At 38.5% G+C, this 17,486-nt stretch overlaps 1 long non-coding RNA gene and 1 pseudogene across 2 annotated transcripts; both read left to right on the forward strand.

The window, feature by feature from the left end:
- Positions 1 to 8,066: 8,066 nt before the first annotated feature.
- LOC147397793 (uncharacterized) lies at positions 8,067 to 9,941 on the forward strand. Its single transcript, XR_015180196.1, has 4 exons — positions 8,067 to 8,678; positions 8,759 to 8,959; positions 9,036 to 9,128; positions 9,229 to 9,941. It is a non-coding gene; the product is annotated as an uncharacterized LOC147397793 (long non-coding RNA).
- A 46-nt stretch (positions 9,942 to 9,987) lies between these two features.
- Positions 9,988 to 14,465, forward strand: LOC147397794 (patatin-like protein 2; annotated as a pseudogene). Its single transcript, XR_015180135.1, has 8 exons — positions 9,988 to 10,046; positions 10,118 to 10,623; positions 10,728 to 10,971; positions 11,179 to 11,499; positions 11,749 to 11,802; positions 11,884 to 11,949; positions 12,841 to 12,912; positions 14,218 to 14,465. The product of XR_015180135.1 is annotated as a patatin-like protein 2 (transcript).
- Positions 14,466 to 17,486: the final 3,021 nt, after the last annotated feature.

The raw sequence follows: 17,486 nt of genomic DNA on the forward strand, positions 1-17,486 counted from the left end.
GTAATCTACGCCCAATCGTCCGTATAAAAAATTCTTACGTTCTTCGAGCAAAAATATTTCCAGTCTGGTATTGTCTTCCTTACTGAAAATGGCAAACAACGAGAAGTTCTACCCAAGTGACCGTCCCTGTTAAAAACTCAAAATTTCTGAGATTTTTTTAAACGCCCGTATCTCATTCTCCACTCAACTGGTGGATTCGTGGTACATACCCACTCGTCCGTATTGATGTTAGCTACATCACCATGTTCCCGGATTTCACCCCGCAGGCCGGAATCCTTTCCGAAAAATATGATTTCTGTCGAGGTACACCTTTTTTGGGACAGGACACGTGTGCGTTCAAATAGTGGTATCTCATTGCCCGTCTTTCAGTTTTCAACGTAATCCACACCCAATCGTTCGTATTGAAAATTCCTATGTTCCTTGAGTAGAAATATTTCCGATCTAGAGTCGTCTTCCTTACCGAAAAAGGCAAACAACGGGAAGCTCCGCCCAAGCGACCGTCCCAGTCAAAAACTCAAAATTTTTGATGTTTTTTTAAACGCCCGTATCTCACTCTCCACTCAATTGGTGGATTAGTGGCACATACCTACTCGTCCGTACGGATATTAGCTACATCACCATGTTCTCGAATTTTGCCCCGCAGGCCGGGATCATTTTCGAAAAATGTGATTTCCGTTGAGGTACACCTTTTTCGAGACAGGACATGTGCGTGTTCAAATGTTCGTATCTCATCTCCCTTCTGTCGGTTTTCAATGTAATCTACGCCCAATCGTCCATATCAAAAATGCCTACGTTTTTCGAGAGGAATATTTCCAGTCTGATGTCGTCTTCCTTACCGAAAATGGCAAACAACAGGAAGCTCCGCCCGAACGACCGTCCCCGTCGAAAACTCAAAATTTTTTACGTTTTTTTAAACGCCCGTATCTCACTCTCCACTCAATTGGTGGATTCTTGGTACATACCCACTCGTCCGTACGGATGTTAGCTACATCACCATGTTCCCAGATTTTACCCCGCAAGCCGGGATGCTTTCCGAAAAATGTGATTTCCATGGAGGTACACCTTTTTTGAGACAAGACACGTACGTGTTCAAATGGTCGTAACTCATCGTCTGTAGTTCGGTTTTCAACGTAGTCTACTCCCAATTGTCCGTATTGAAAATGCCTACGTTCCTTGAGGAGAAAGATTTATAGTCCGGAGTCATCTTCCTTGCCAAAAATGGCAAACAAGAAGAAGCTTCGCCCAAGCGACCGTCCCTGTCGAAAACTTGAAATTTCTGACGTTTTTTTAAACGCCCGTATCTCACTCTCCGCTCAATTGGTGGATTTGTGGCACATACCCACTCATCCGTACGGATGTTAGCTACGTCACCATATTCCCGGATTTCGTCCCGTAGGCCGAGATCCTTTCTGAAAAACGTGATTTCCGTTGAGGTACACCTTTTTCGGGGCAGGATTCGTGCGCGTTCAAATGGTCGTATCTCATCGTCTGTCTTTCGATTTTCAACGTAATCCCCGTTCAATCATCCATATCAAAAATACCTACATTCTTCGTGTATAAAGATTTTCGGCCGTGTGTCTTCTCCATTGCCGAAAATGGCAAACAACGAGAAGCTCCACCCGAGCGGTCGTCCCCGTTGAAAACTCAAAATTTCTGACATTTTTTTAAATGCCCGTATCTCACTCTCCGCTTAATTGGTGGATTCGTGGCACATACCCACTCATCCGTACGGATGTTAGCTACATCACCATGTTCTCGAATTTCGCTCCCCAGGCCGGGATCCTTTCCCAAAAACGTGATTTCCGTAGAGGTACACCTTTTTCGGGGTAGGACACGTGCGCGTTCAAATGATCGTATCTCATCGCCCGTCTTTCAATTTTCAACGTAATCCACGCCCAATCGTCCGTATCGAAAATTCTTACGTTCCTCGAGTAGAAATATTTCCGATCTGGAGTCATCTTCCTTACCGAAAAAAGGCAAACAACGAGGAGCTCCGCCTGACATTTTTTTAAACTCCCGTATCTGACTCTCCACTCAACTGGAGGATTAGTGGCACATACCCACTCATCCGTACGGATATTAGGTACGTCACCATGTTCTCGGATTTTACCCAGTAGACCAGGATCATTTCCGAAAAATGTGATTTCCGTGGAGGTACACATTTTTTGTGACAAGACACGTGCGTATTCAAATGGTCGTATCAACCGTATTTCGGTTTTCAATGTAATCTATGCTCAATCATCCATATCGAAAATACCTACGTTCTTTGGGTAGAAAGATTTTCGGTCAGGTGTCGTCTTCATTGCCGAAAATGGCAAACAACGGGAAGCTCCATCCGAGCGACCGTCCCCGTCAAAAACTCAAAATTTTTGACATTTTTTTAAGTGCCCGTATCTCACTCTCCGCTCAACTGGTGGATTCGTGGCATATACCCACTCATCCATACGGATGTTAGCTACATCACCATGTTTTCAGATTTCGCCCCGTAGGCCGAGATCCTTTTCGAAAAACGTGATTTCATTGGAGGTATACATTTTTCTAAGCAGGACACGTGCGCGTTCAAATGTTCGTATCTCATCGCCTCTCTTTCGGTTTTCAACGTAATCTATGCCCAATCGTCCGTATCAAAAATGTCTATGTTCCCCGAGAAGAAAGATTTCTGGACCTGAGTCGTCTACCTTGCCGAAAATGGCAAATAACAGGAAGCTCCGCTCGAGCGACCATCCTAGTTGAAAACTCGAAATTTCTGACATTTTTTTAAATGCCCGTATCTCACTCTCCGCTCAACTTGTGGATTCGTGGCACATACCCACTCGTCCGTACCGATGTTAGTTACGTCACCATGTTCCCAGATTTTGCCCTACAGGCCAGGATCCTTTCCAAAAAACGTGATTTCCGTGGAGGTATACTTTTTTCGAGGCAGGACAAGTGTGCGTTCAAATATTCGTATCTCCTTGCCCTTCTTTTGGTTTTCAACGTAATCTATACCCAATCATCTGTATCGAAAATGCCTACATTCCCCGAGTAGAAATATTTTCAGTCTGGTGTCGTCTTCCTTACCGAAAATGGCAAACAACGGGAAGCTCCGCCCGAGCAACCGTCCCTATCGAAAACTCAAAATTTCTGACATTTTTTTACACGCCCGTATCTCACTCTCTACTCAACTGGTGGATTCGTGGCACATACTCACTCATTCGTATTGATGTTAGCTACGTCACCATCTTCCTGGATTTCGCTTCGCAGGCCGGGATCCTTTCCGAATAATGTGATTTCCGTGGAGGTACACTTTTTTTGGGACAGGACACGTGTGCGTTCAAATGTTCGTATCACATTGTCCGTCTTTCGGTTTTCAACGTAATCTACACCCAATCGTTCCTATCGAAAATTCCTACATTCCCCAAGGAGAAATATTTCCAGTCTGGTGTCGTTTTCCTTATCGAAAATGGTAAACAACGGGAAGCTCCGCCCGAGCGACCGTCCCTATCGAAAACTCAAAATTTCTGACATTTTTTTAAATGCTCGTATCTCATTTTCTACTCAAATGGTGGATTCATGGCATATATCCACTCGTCCGTACGGATGTTAGCTACGTCACCATGTTCCCGGATTTCGCCCCGCAGGCCGGGATCCTTTCCGAAAAATATGATTTCTGTGGAGGTACACTTTTTTTGGTGCAGGACACGTGCGTGTTCAAATATTCGTATCTCATCTCCTTTTTTTCATTTTTCAACGTAATCTATGCCCAATCGTCCGTATCAAAAATGCCTAGGTTCCCCGAGAAGAAATATTTCTAGTCTAGTATCGTCTTCCTTACCGAAAATGATAAACAATAGGAAGCTTTGCCCGAGCGACCGTCCCCGTCGAAAACTCGAAATTTTTGACGTTTTTTTAAATGCTCGTATCTCACTCTCCACTCAACTGGTGGATTAGTGGAATATACCCACTCGTCCATACGGATATTAGCTACGTCACCATGTTCTCGGATTTCGCCCCACAGGCCGGGATCATTTCCGAAAAATGTAATTTCCGTGGAGATACACCTTTTTCGAGACAGGACATGTGCGTGTTCAAATGTTCATATCTCATCTCCCTTCTTTTGGTTTTAAACGTAATCTATGCCCAATTATCCGTATCGAAAATACCTACATTTTCCGAACAGAAATCTTTCCAGTCCGGTGTCGTCTTTCTTACCGAAAATGGCAAACAACGGGAAGTTCTGCCCGAGCGACCGTCCCCGTCGAAAACTCAAAATTTCTGACGTTTTTTTAAACACCCGTATCTCACTTTCCGCTCAATTGGTGGATTCGTGGCTCGTCCTTATGGATGTTAGCTACATCACCATGTTCCCGGATTTTGCCCCACAGGCCGGGATCCTTTCTGAAAAATGTGATTGCCATGGAGGTACACCTTTTTCGAAGCAGGACACGTGCGCATTCAAATGGTCGTATCTCATCGCCCGTCTTTCAGTTTTCAATGTAATCCACGCCCAATCGTTGTCTTTCAGTTTTTAATGTAATCCATGCCCAATCATCCGTATAAAAAATTCTTACGTTCCTCGAGTAAAAATATTTCCTATCTGGAGTCGTCTTCCTTACCGAAAAAGGCAAACAACGGGAAGCTCCGCCCGAGCGACCATCCCCGTCGAAAACTCAAAATTTCTGACATTTTTTTAAATACCCGTATCTCACTCTCCACTCAACTGGTGGATTAGTGACACATACCCACTCGTTCGTACGGATATTAGCTACATCACCATGTTCTCGGATTTCGCCTCGCAGGCCGGGATCATTTCCGAAAAATGTGATTTCCGTGGAGGTACACCTTTTTCGAGACAGGACACATGCGTGTTCAAATGGTCGTATCTCATCTCCCGTATTTTGGTTTTCAACGTAATCTGCGTTCAATCGTCCGTATCGAAAATACCTATGTTCTTCAAGTAGAAAGATTTCCGGTCGGGTGTCGTCTTCATTGCCGAAAATGGCAAATAACGGGAAGCTCCACCAGAGCGACCGTCCCCGTCGAAATCTTAAAATTTCTGACTTTTTTTTAAATGCCCATATCTCACTCTCCGCTAAACTGGTGGATTCGTAGTATATACCCACTCGTCCGTACGGATGTTAGCTACATCACCATGTTTTCAGATTTCACCCCGCAGGCTGGGATCCTTTTCAAAAAATGTGATTTCAATGGAGGTATACCTTTTCGAAGCAGGACACGTGCGCGTTCAAATATTCGTATCTCATCGCGCATTTGTCGATTTTCGATGTAATCTACTCCCAATCATCCGTATCGAAAATGGCTACGTTCCCCAAGGAGAAAGATTTCCAGTCCGGAGTCGTCTTCCTTACCGAAAATGGCAAATAACGGGAAGTTCTGCCAAAGTGACCGTCCCCGTCGAAAACTCAAAATTTCTGACGTTTTTTTAAACCCCCGTATCTCACTCTCCGCTCAACTGGTGGATTTGTGGTAGATACCCACTCATCCGTATGGATGTTAGCTACGTCACCATGTTCCCGTATTTCGCCCCGCAGGCAGGGATCCTTTCCGAAAAACTTGATTTCCGTAGAGATACACCTTTATCAAGGCAGGACACGTGCGCGTTCAAATGTTCGTATCTTATCATCCGTCTTTCGGTTTTCAACGTAATCTATGCCTAATCGTCCGTATCGAAAATGCCTACGTTCCCCGAGAAGAAAGATTTCCAGTCTGGAGTCGTCTTCCTTGTCGAAAATGGCAAACAACGGGAAGTTCTGCCCGAGCGACCATCCCCGTTGAAAACTTGAAATTTCTGACATTTTTTTAAACGTCCGTATCTCACTCTATGCTCAACTGGTGGATTCGTGGCATATACCCACTCGTCCATACGGATGTTAGCTACATCACCATATTTCTGGATTTCGCCCCGTAGGCCGGGATCCTTTCCGAAAAACTCGAGTTGCAGCAGTTGTGGCTAATGAGTGGAAGGATGACAATGATGGTCATGTATTAATATTGTCTCCCTTGTATTAAAGGAAGTTATTTTGCAATGTTGGGCTATAGTTCTAGTACAACATATATAATCTAATTGAAATCTTAGGTTGTGCGAATCTAATTGTGTGCCTGGATTTAGTTATACCATTGTTGCATTTATAGTTTATGGTACTTTGTATGTTATATTTTAACATCTTTCTTGTGGCTTTGTTTCCTATCCAATGTCAACCCTTATCAATAATTCTTTCTTCTTTTTTTAAGTTCTTTGACTTTTTATTCTTGTATAGACACTTCTATCTATTTTCATTAATAAGGGATAAGAGCTTTGTAGATAACACCATATTATATTAATTGTAACTCATATTATTAATAATAAATATTTGATAAGTTGTTAAATAATGGGTATGTTGATTTGTTATGTATTACTAATAATACATATTTGATAATCGGTCATGGAAGATTGCCTAGTTTATCTTTCACTTTAATGGGCTGGGTTGGGTAAATTGGGTCAATTCATAGATAATATTAGGTCAAGTACGATCTGTAGATGGATCGTTTCATTTGAGTAAAATATTTCGTCAATAGTTGACTAGTTGTTTCCTTAGTTTTAGTTGTATGTAACCATGTGCTTTTGGTTTAAAGGTGACATTGCTTTGAAGTGGATATGTCGATAGATAAAGGTGGATTCAGTTGCCTAGAGATACCCCTGAGTATGAAGCAGGAGTTATTAAGTTCTTGGATTTTGCATTTTCTCATTCAAGGTTCGATAATGCAATCCAATGTCCTTGTGTCAAATGTCTCAACATGGTGATAAAGAATAGAGAAAACGTGCATAGTGATTTATTATGGTATGGGATAGATAAGGGATATATAGATTGGACACGTCATGGTGAGACATTCAAAGATGAATATATGATTGATGAGTCCAAAGAGGGTGATGATATGCAAGGAATGTTACAAGATGCATTTGAAATCCCAAATTCTGATTGTGAAGATGTTAATGAGTCGAATGATAATAGTCCAGATGAGCCAAATGAGGATGCAAACAAGTTTTATGAAATGTTGAAAGCTGTCGAGACTGAATTATATCCGGGTTGTACTAAATTTTCAAAACTATCTTTCATTGTAAAGTTGTTACATCTAAAATGTCTTAATGGATGGAGTAATAAATCATTTGATATGTTACTCGAATTGTTAAAAGATGCATTTCCTACTGGTGAAAAGTTGTCAAAGAATTATTACGAATCGAAGAAGATCCTGCGGGAACTTGACTTACATTATAAGAAGATACATTCATGCCCGAATGACTGCATGCTATATTGGAAGGAGCATGAGAATGCAAATGAATGCGTAGTGTGTGGTGAGTCTAGATGGAGATCAATTAGATGTGAGTCAACTGAGGGACCTATTCGTTCGTCTACAAAAGATAAGAAAATAGCTGCAAAGATTTTGCGTCATTTTCCGTTAAAACCGAGGCTAAGCGGTTGTTTATGTCTTCAAAAATAGCCGAGAACATGAGATGGCATTCCGATAGTCGTATAAAAGACGGTGTGTTGAGGCATCTAGCTGACTCTATGGCGTGGGAAACTTTAGACAAGGAGTATCCGTCATTTGGTTTTGAACCTCGGAATGTTAGACTTGGATTGGCAAACGATGATTTTACTCCTTTCAGTTACATGAGTACTCCTCACAGCACATGGCCAGTTGTTTTGATTCCGTATAACTTACCTCCATGGATGTGTATGAAACCAACTTCTTTTATGTTGTCGTTACTCATTCCAGGTCCTAAGGCTCCTGGGAACGACATCGATGTGTATCTGCAACCATTGATAGATGAATTGAATGAATTGTGGACAGATGGAGTTGAGACATACGATGCCTCAAGAAAACAAAATTTTAAGATGCATGCAGCCGTTTTATGGACTATCAACGACTTTCCTGCATATATGAACTTATCAAGATGGAGTACTAAAGGAAAACTTGTTTGCCCCTCTTGCCACAAAGACACTTGTTCAGTTAGATTGCAGAAAGGATACAAAGAATGTTACTTGGGACATTGTCGATTTTTACCACTTGATTATAGATTTCGAAAAAATAAAAATTCGTTTAATGGAAAAAAAGAGTTGGAATACACACCAAAACCGTTGAGTGGAGAGGATGTGCTTGATCAATTACGAGAATACGAGCAAATTATTTTTGGTAAGGCAAATAAAGATAAGATTGGGAAGAAGAGAAAAAAGGATGATTGCAAGTTACCAAAAAATTGGAAGAAAAAAAATTATATTTTTCAATTTACCGTATTGGAAAGATCTTTTATTGCGTCACAATTTGGATGTTATGCCTATTGAAAAAAATGTATACGATAATTTGATTGGAATACTTTTAAACATTGAAGGTTCAACAAAAGACAATTTGAAAAGTCGTCTTGATATGCAATTAATGGGTATAAGGAAAGAACTTCACCCGATACCGGAAAGGGGGAAACTGTTACTACCGCCTGCATGTTACACAATGTCGTCACTTGAAAAGAAGAAGTTTTGTGAATGCTTAAAGGGTGTAAAGGTTCCAGATAGTTATTCTTCGAATTTTTCAAGATGTGTTCAGGTTAAACAATGCAAGATCTCAAGAATGAAGAGTCATGATTTTCATGTACTGATGCAACAATTTATTCCACTTGCAATACGGGGACACTATGGCAAGCGGTCAAGGTAAATATAAATTAATGTGTTTGTTATTTTTCTAATTATATCAGTTTTTTATTTATTTCTTAAATTATGTGTTTTTGTAGAATAAGACCGAAATTGATGATTCAAAGAAGAAGTGGGTGATGCAACGTATGTCGGTGAGGTATAGAGATTGGAAGAATGATTTAAAGAATAATTTCAAAAAATCTAAGACAGATGAGGAGAGATTGCTACATATTCCTACTGACGTCTCAAAGGCTGATTGGACTTGGCTTGTCCATTATTGGAGTACCCCCAAGGCTCAGGTATAAATTATTATAAATTTCTTAATTAATCATTTTTAAAGAATGATATGTTTGTAATGTTATTAAATTTCTGTAGGTTATCTCAAAAAGGAATAGCACGAATAGGAAAAACCAAGTAATTAAACATACGGGGGGGACAAAGAGTTGTGCACAGTATTGGTCGGAGATGGTACGTGTTTATATGTTAATTATATATATATATATATATATATATTAATATTTAAATGACCTACGATATATACTAATTTATTTTTTCATGTAATTATAAGCCAAGGGTAAAGAAGATGGTAGTTTACCTACTCGGGCTGAAGTTTTCAAGAAAATTCATACTAGGAAAAATGGGTCTTACAGTGATCCTAAATCGGCCGAGCTTATTGTACGTAAGAAGTCAATTGTCAAATAAATTATTTATTGTAAGATAATTACTAATGTATTTTTTTTTACAAAATAATATGATAAAAAAAACATAAAGATAGTGGCAGATTTGATTCTACACCCATAAGCGAGAAGATACTTACTGAGGAGATGGGACCAGAGCAACATGGTAGAGTGAGTACATATGGCCTAGGCCCGACCCCGAGTTCGATCTTTACATCTACTTCTAACTCATCTCGTAGTAGTACTTATGCCGAGATGCAATCCCAGTTGAATGAGATGCAAAACATGCAAGTGGAACGTGATCGGCAATATGAGGAGAGGATTGCTGAGTTGCAAAACATGCAAGTGGAACGTGATCGACAACATGAGGAGAAGATTGTTGAGCTACAAAGGGAGATACAGATGCAGATGCAAATGCAAAGAGAGATTCATAGCCAAGTCCAAGAGCATATAGCCCTATACTTTCGCACCATGTTTCCTAATAGTCATCCTCCCAGTCAATGACCTTGAAAAGTCAATTAGATACATTTAGTTTTTGGTACATTTAATTTCTCCACTTTAGACTTTTTTACATACATATTGTTTAATTAATAACTGTTTTTTTTTTTTTTTTTTTTGTAACTAACCCCTTTTTAACTCCGCCAATGTAAAATTAAATATTTTACATTGCCGGTCCCAAGCCCGGATAAAGGAGGAGGGAAAAGATAAGGTATTGTTTCATATTTCAAGACATAAATAATCAGGTTTGGTAGATATCTGAACTTTTTTTTTTATATGCAGCAAATCTTCGTAGTTTATGTAGCTTTGAAGCTCTCCAGTCGACAACAAAGGCAGTGGAGCAATGATGAGATCAGGCTTGTGGTGATGATTTTTTTCTCTCTTTATGCTTCTTTTTGTTTTTAATGTGTGTCCTGCTGTGTAAATATGAGCTTTTGATTCTTATATCAATTTAAACTCATAGATATGTTTAAAATTGAATGAAATCGAACCCACCCATGAACCCATTAGTCAATATTGTCACACACATGAATTATATTTAAACCCAACTTATGGTTCAATGTATCAAACCACAGTAGGCATTGTGATGCTTTGATCCTTGTGTGCTTCTTTTTGGTTAAGGAATGCTAAGTAGATATTGTAAACAACATAGTTTAATTTACTTTGTTTGTGCTTCTGCTCCATCTGCAGCTGCTGGTAGGATTATTTCAGTTTTGAGCATCGATGGAGGCGGCATAAAAGGGATAATTCCAGGAACCATCCTTGCCTCCCTCGAATACAAACTTCAGGTACACAAAAACTTGTTAATTAATCTCCTCACCCGAAATTTAAAATTTTCATACATTTAAGTGATGTAGTGATTGATAAGGCTAGCTGAATTTTTGGGTTATAGGAGATCGATGGACCAGAAGTGAGGATCGCAGACTACTTTGACATGATCACGGGAACTAGTTGTGTTAGGAATGTATCTAAATTATGGCACATATATCTCCAAAGATGCTAAATTATCGGACATCTGCCTCAGCACTTCAGCAGCTCCTACATTTCTCCCTGCACATTATTTCGAAACCAAAGACTCCACTGGAAAAACTTGAGCTTTCGATCTCATTGATGGTGGTGTTGCCGCAAATAATCCGGTATGTTTCACATAATTTGAATCCCCCACAACCACACACACAAAAAAAAAAAAAAAAAAACCATAGTAGCATTTTTAGTGTCACAACGACAGTGTACACTAGTACACTATGCAAACGTTAGAAATTTATAAGGGAATGTTGTAATGAAGCTTCCATGTTGAAATTCCATTGATTTGGATTTTCTAAAAGGTAAAACAAATTCCATAGATTTTCGACATAAAGTGTTGTACTTCTTGGTACATTAAATGGTTGATTTCAATATCTGAAGTGAACCCAAATTTCTCAATTTTCAAGCCAATGGATTGCACTAGTTTCCTAATACTTTCCATTGGGACCGGGACAGCTAAGCGTGAGGAGAGATACACTGCAGCTAAGGCCGCTAAGTGGGGCATGCTTGGATGGTTGTACAATGGTGGATACACCCCCTTGATCGATGTTTTCAGCAATGCAAGCTCCGATTTGGTGGACATTCATGCTTCTGTTCTGTTCGAAGCCAATCAATCCAAGAAGAACTACCTTCGAATTCAGGTACCCAGCCATATTATATCAGTAAAATTGATTAATTGTAACAATATTGGATTCCAAATGGGTGAGACTGCACTAAATGGGGCTTGCTATTGTGGTGTTCTGTTCCATATTCTTATTATTACTAAAGCAGTTTTTAAGTTACCTCGTCTTCAGGTGTGGTGCTTGTTAATTACATTTGTTTATCTTGCATGCATATATGATGGTGAATTGTGCTTATTTTTTCCTTTTATGGGTGCTGCTATATGTCAGAATCTAGTAATGCAGCATGTTGACCACTCGGCTGGGGACTTGATAGATCTAGTGGTATCTTATTGATCCAAGCCTGCATGAAAATTTCATTTATTAAAGCCTGAAAGCTCATTTCTTTTTGTAATTTTGGTGCAGATGGGGAAAGATGTCGTGACATTTTTGTCATGGGCAGCAGAACCAGAAATGGAAGAAAGAAAACTGGTAAATAGGCATACTTAAGCTCATTTCTATTATTCCAAGAAGAAAGAAAACTGGTAAATAGGCATTTTTGTGTGTGCGTGTGCAGGTGTTAAGCATGTGTGTTCAACCCCTATAATGGTTCCCATACCAAACTGTCTTTTTCTTCGTTCTTTTACAAGTTTATAGTGAACTGACAAGTTGTTATTCAATATCACACGGTGTGGATGGTTTACCTCATAAATCTCAACCCCCAAGACATAACCTGTCACCTTATCCATCTAAGATAGTATCTAGTGTTGTGTTGATGTATAAAAAAAATCTATACTTCCCATCAGTCTCCACAAGCTAAGATTTCTTAGATAGCGAAGTCATAATAGGAACCTAAAGGTATTAAGTTTTCTCCTCTGTGCTTCTTTGCGAGAAGCATATATGGCTTGTCCTCTGTTGGATTTCTTCTCAAATCTCCACACATTCACCATTATCTTTTTCTCTCTATTACTTCTTATTTTCTTTATAGGTTTCTTTTCTTCTTCTTTGAGGAAGGAGAAGAGATCAGAGAGTTGAAATACAGTCACTTGTTTCACAAAGACTGCATTAACAGGTGGCCACAGTATGATTGTGCCACGTGTCCATTGTGTAGGCGGCTGGCATTAGATGAAGATATGGTGATCTAGCACAGTTCAATGCAAAGTCTGCTAGAAAATAATGGTGATGGAGAGTTGGGTTTGTTCCTTATATATTTGCATTACATCACACTTCAGTATTTGTAAGATATTTTGTTTAATAGTGCTGATTTTCTAACTCAATGGGACAGAATAACTAAAAAAAATCAGTGTGGCATTAATAAACCTATTTCTTTTCACTATGTTTTTTTCTCCCCTCATCAAGTGCTTGTATGTTGAATGGCTGCAGCTTGGTGGTCATTGGGTGGATTCTTGTTATGGGCACATTTATCTTGTGTGGAGTTCTTCTCCTTCTCCACAAGTAAGTTCTATCAAAGGCTTATGTTAACTTAGCCATGTTGATATAATTTTCTTGGAGTTAGCCCTTTAATTATTTTCCCGTTTATGAAATACTAAACTACCAATGGTGGCCTATATCTGTATTGGATTATTTTTTATCTGCAGTTCATTTTGAAGTTGTATGAAATACTAAACTAATAGTACTGACCTAAACTAAACTAAACTCATAATATTGGATTATGTTTTGGTACATAAAACATATGACCATTGTTAGGTTGAGTCAGCTCCACAATGTCATTCAGAGTAATATGACAGCAGTATCTCTTGATCATTTGTTGTGGTGGTTTCGTCATACGGTCTTTATCCTCATGTGGTTTCTACATTACCTCTATTGCTTAGCTAGTGTTTTTCTATTTCCTTTATTTGTTTCATGAGCATGGGGGGATAGTGAGTGTAGGCGTTATGGTTTTAGGTGTTTATGCATGAGAAAATATGCTATGTGATACAGAGTTAATTTAAAGGCAATCTGATGACGATGCGATCCTCCTCCTTTCATGCAATTATCTATGGCGATAACCCATTCAGATAGATGGTTACTAAGCTTTACTTTGGCTTCACCTCTTTTTAACTTACTTGGAATAATCTTCTTTATCTTCTGGATCTTTGAACCTCTTGCCATGCATATATCTCTCATATCTTCTTAATTAATTCCTCTTGCCATGCATATATCTCTCATATCTTCTTAATTAATTCTTCTTCTTGACATCCCAAATCCTTAAACAACACATATAAATATTACAATTAAGGAAGCTTAATGTATTAATTTGTTCCTTTAATCTACTTGAGACTTCCAACAGCTGAAAAACCACATATTAGATCTCACCTGATTACTTTAGGGTCTATCAACCCTGGCTTTGGAGCCACAAGAGCAGGACGAACATACAATACCATTGCATTGAATCCCATAAACTCTAAAACTAGCCTCCTCGATAATCTGCAGATTGTCATTGAAGTATCCATTTCTTCTTGAACACGGGCAGGAGAAATGGATACTTTGATTTCAGAACTCGCTGGAGTGGTCAGCAGAGAAAGAGCTTTGATTGAAGAATGTGGAGATCTATTGACTAAGACACGCATGTTACAGGTCTGTCTTACATCAGATTCATCATGCTTCTTTCTGCTTTTGACTAGTAAATACTGCACTGGCCTACGGGGCACTTTATATTCTATGAAGAAACTATGTAGATCAACCTACTAATGATATGTTGCTGTTGTTACAGTCACTAATAATTTTTTTCATAATTCTACTTCTAAAACTTGCTTGCAGGTGGAGGAGTGCAGCTTAAGAGGCCAATTGATTCAACTGAAATAATAGAGATGCACTTTGGTCAAGAAAGTGTAGTCCAAAAATCATTTTATGTGCTTCTATAAAATAATTTTGTAATGAGTTCTCGGGCATAGGGAAATTATTATTTTCTGCCAACTTATGTGAATATCCTTTTACAATAGTAAGAAGCATAATTGTTTTTACTAATATTGTGATTCATATATCCAAAATGGAAAAGTTTTCTCTGAGGCATGTACTAAACTACAAGTAATTCTGTCCATTTATATATCTCTAAGGCATGCACACACACACACTTCATTGCAAGGCATCGACCTTCACATGGCATATGAAGAATAACAAATTTGGACTGGTTGTTCATATACCTCGGAAAGCAGTTGTTTTTCATGTAACTTCAGGTTGGGAGAAGCTTCTAGTGACAACAACATCATCATGTCATTTGTACTCAAACTTGTGCCAGTTGGATGGAACGATAGATTTGTGGACCAATCCATGGTTGAATTGTGGTGTGCCCATGCTAAAAGCTTTTTCACCCTGAGAATGGTGCTGGATGAATGGACTTGTATTGGGGTACTCCAAATTTTTGGGAAAAGATTTTAATGGGGATGATGATTCTTCCATGAGTATCAAGGGGAAATTAAATAATGCCGCGTGGTCAAAGGATTGTTCTCACTTCGGAGAAGATAGACCACTATTAAATATTGATAGATCCTTAAAAGTACCATAAAGCGCAAAGTTTGTTAAGTCACTTTGGCTTTGCTGGGGTTATTTCTCTTATTTATTGATGGAATATGTTGTTGTTGTGCTTCAAAAAACTGTAGTTGGTCCAACTAAATAATTCAACTTGCAGATGATAGTGAGCCCAGTTATCGAAATGAAAAATATCCAAACATAACCAATATAATCTGAGCAATATGACCCAGGATTTTTTCCTTCAAGGTGTATTGCATCTCTGCATCTTTGAATATTGAATACATGCAGATCTTGGTAACAATGCCCAATGTACAACACCCCGTTTCTACCTATCATTAGTCTTTATCTTCTTCTCTTTTTGCACCAAAAAGAATATCCAAAAACCAACACCCTTGGAAACTCTAGCTCAGTTAGAAAAACAAAAAAAAACTATTAAGGAAATACTAAGCAAAACAATGCAATCATTTGGTTAGCAAGACAACTTAAAAATTTATATAATAATAGCCACTTGGACTTACAAATCAAAAGTTGCACCTTAACAAACAAAAGATAAATTGAATTGGTACTTGATATATTTTCGTGGAGAAAATGATACTGTTAGAAAAATCAACAGATAACAATTTTTATTTTTTGGAGAATGAGATTGTATGATCAATAGTGAAAGACCAAATCTCCAGAATGATGTGTATGCTCTGTGATAAGTCGCCATTATACATTGTAATAGTCGTTAGAAATCTCAGGAATGGTTAAAGAGATGGTTGAGGATGGATAATTTACTAGTGTGCATTAAGCAATTTATTTATTTTTCATTATTTTAATAGGTCTTTAATCTTAATGACCTATTATTAAAGTTCATAGATTGAATGAAAAAAAAATATGGACAATTGTATCAAATAGAAAAAGATAACCAAGTACTTGTGGATAAAGATCTCTACCTCACCCCTGGACTCGTATCTCAGTGATGATCTCCTCTTGATCTCTGCAAATAGTCTCAAAGCTAGGAAGGTTTCCTAGTTGAAGACCCTCTGACGGCTAACTTAGCAAAAGTAAAATAATGTATAAGATGGAGACCTGAGTCAAAATAAATAAATAAATAAAAGTCATAACTTCCTAAATTTATCTTTGATGCTTCAATCTTCATCCATTGATATTTATATTTCGATCTTTCTCTTTGATGCACTTTCCTATAACTGAAATTTGGAAAATCTAGAGAACTTTTCTTATGATTAGAAATCTCCATGATCTTTATTACTCGATTGTAATTCACTTCATTTAAGTACTTGTCTCTTTGCCACCTGTTATGTTAGCCAAATCCTTCTTTATATATAAAAGTGTTGACACGTGGAGGTCTTAACTTAACTCATTCTTCAGTCTCATCAATCCTTACCTATAAAAGGGTTGACGTGTGTAGGTATCGACTCAACCCATTTATGAGATAGGGGCCACTTGCTTATTGGTCAATATCACTAGTAGGTGTAATTTGCACCTCAGTACCTATGCATAGGATTATATTGATAAGTTTCCCATATATTGCGGAGAACAAAAATAATTGTCAGAATTAGTTATAATAATTACCATGTTATTGAAGTGCTCTCGAAAATATAATTTTGAGTTTATGTAATACACAATAGCTGGTCCAAATCCAAGAGGAAGAAAAGAACTGTCTAGGTATTTCATTTTCTCATATGTAATGTGTGGGGGAATAAATTCCTCATCAATATGATAAAACAAATTAGGTCGAAAGAATGTCTCGAGGTTTACAAGGTCCGGGTGCTCTCGCTTCCGAACCAACATGGGTCAGGTACGATCTGGAAGAATAACAACTCGTGAGGATAGGGCGCGCAGATCCCTGGATTTGAGCGCAATACTTTAAGGAAATTCCTAAATCCAAGGGAGGGGGGCGTTTGACCTTTTCAAAGAAGGAAAAAAGATAATAACGAAAACGGAAAAAGAGGAAAGGGGACTCTATAAAGAAAAGAATGAATACGTATCAAAGGTATGCAATCTTATCCTAAGGGAGGAAATAAATTCTATAAAATTTCCTGACAAATCTAACTTAGGCATCGGAAGCCCTCTTTTTCAGGGAAGAAGACTGGACAGAGATTGAAAAAGCGAACCTGTACTCCAAGAACTTTGGTTGATATCGAGGCTCAATCTTCATCATCAAATCATCACAAAATTGACCTCCACAATATACGTTATACTAGTCTACGAGAAAGCAATAGAGGGAGGGTAGGGAGGGAGTCGTGAGTAAAGGCGGAATTGAGGCAACGAGACTAACGTGTGTACCCTTGAGCCTGTCTAAGTCTGAGTCCGAGATGAGAAGCCGATGGATACAACATCCTCTCTTTCTGGAATCTCGACTTAAAAAAGAAACCCTTGTCTCATTTTTATGCTTCTTGAAATCCCAAATTACATTTTTCAGTCATTCCATTTGTCCTGTTATCCCTATCGAAGGCATTCATTTTGAGATATAAATCTCTCATAGTCACAAGGGGAGTTTACTGTCCAACATAGCTCAGTTGTCTTGTGATTAAACACTGGCAGTGAAATTGAAT

This window comes from Akebia trifoliata, chromosome 7, assembly GCF_017979445.1.
Source record: "Akebia trifoliata isolate Shusen 1 chromosome 7, ASM1797944v1, whole genome shotgun sequence".
Lineage (NCBI taxonomy): Eukaryota > Viridiplantae > Streptophyta > Magnoliopsida > Ranunculales > Lardizabalaceae > Akebia > Akebia trifoliata.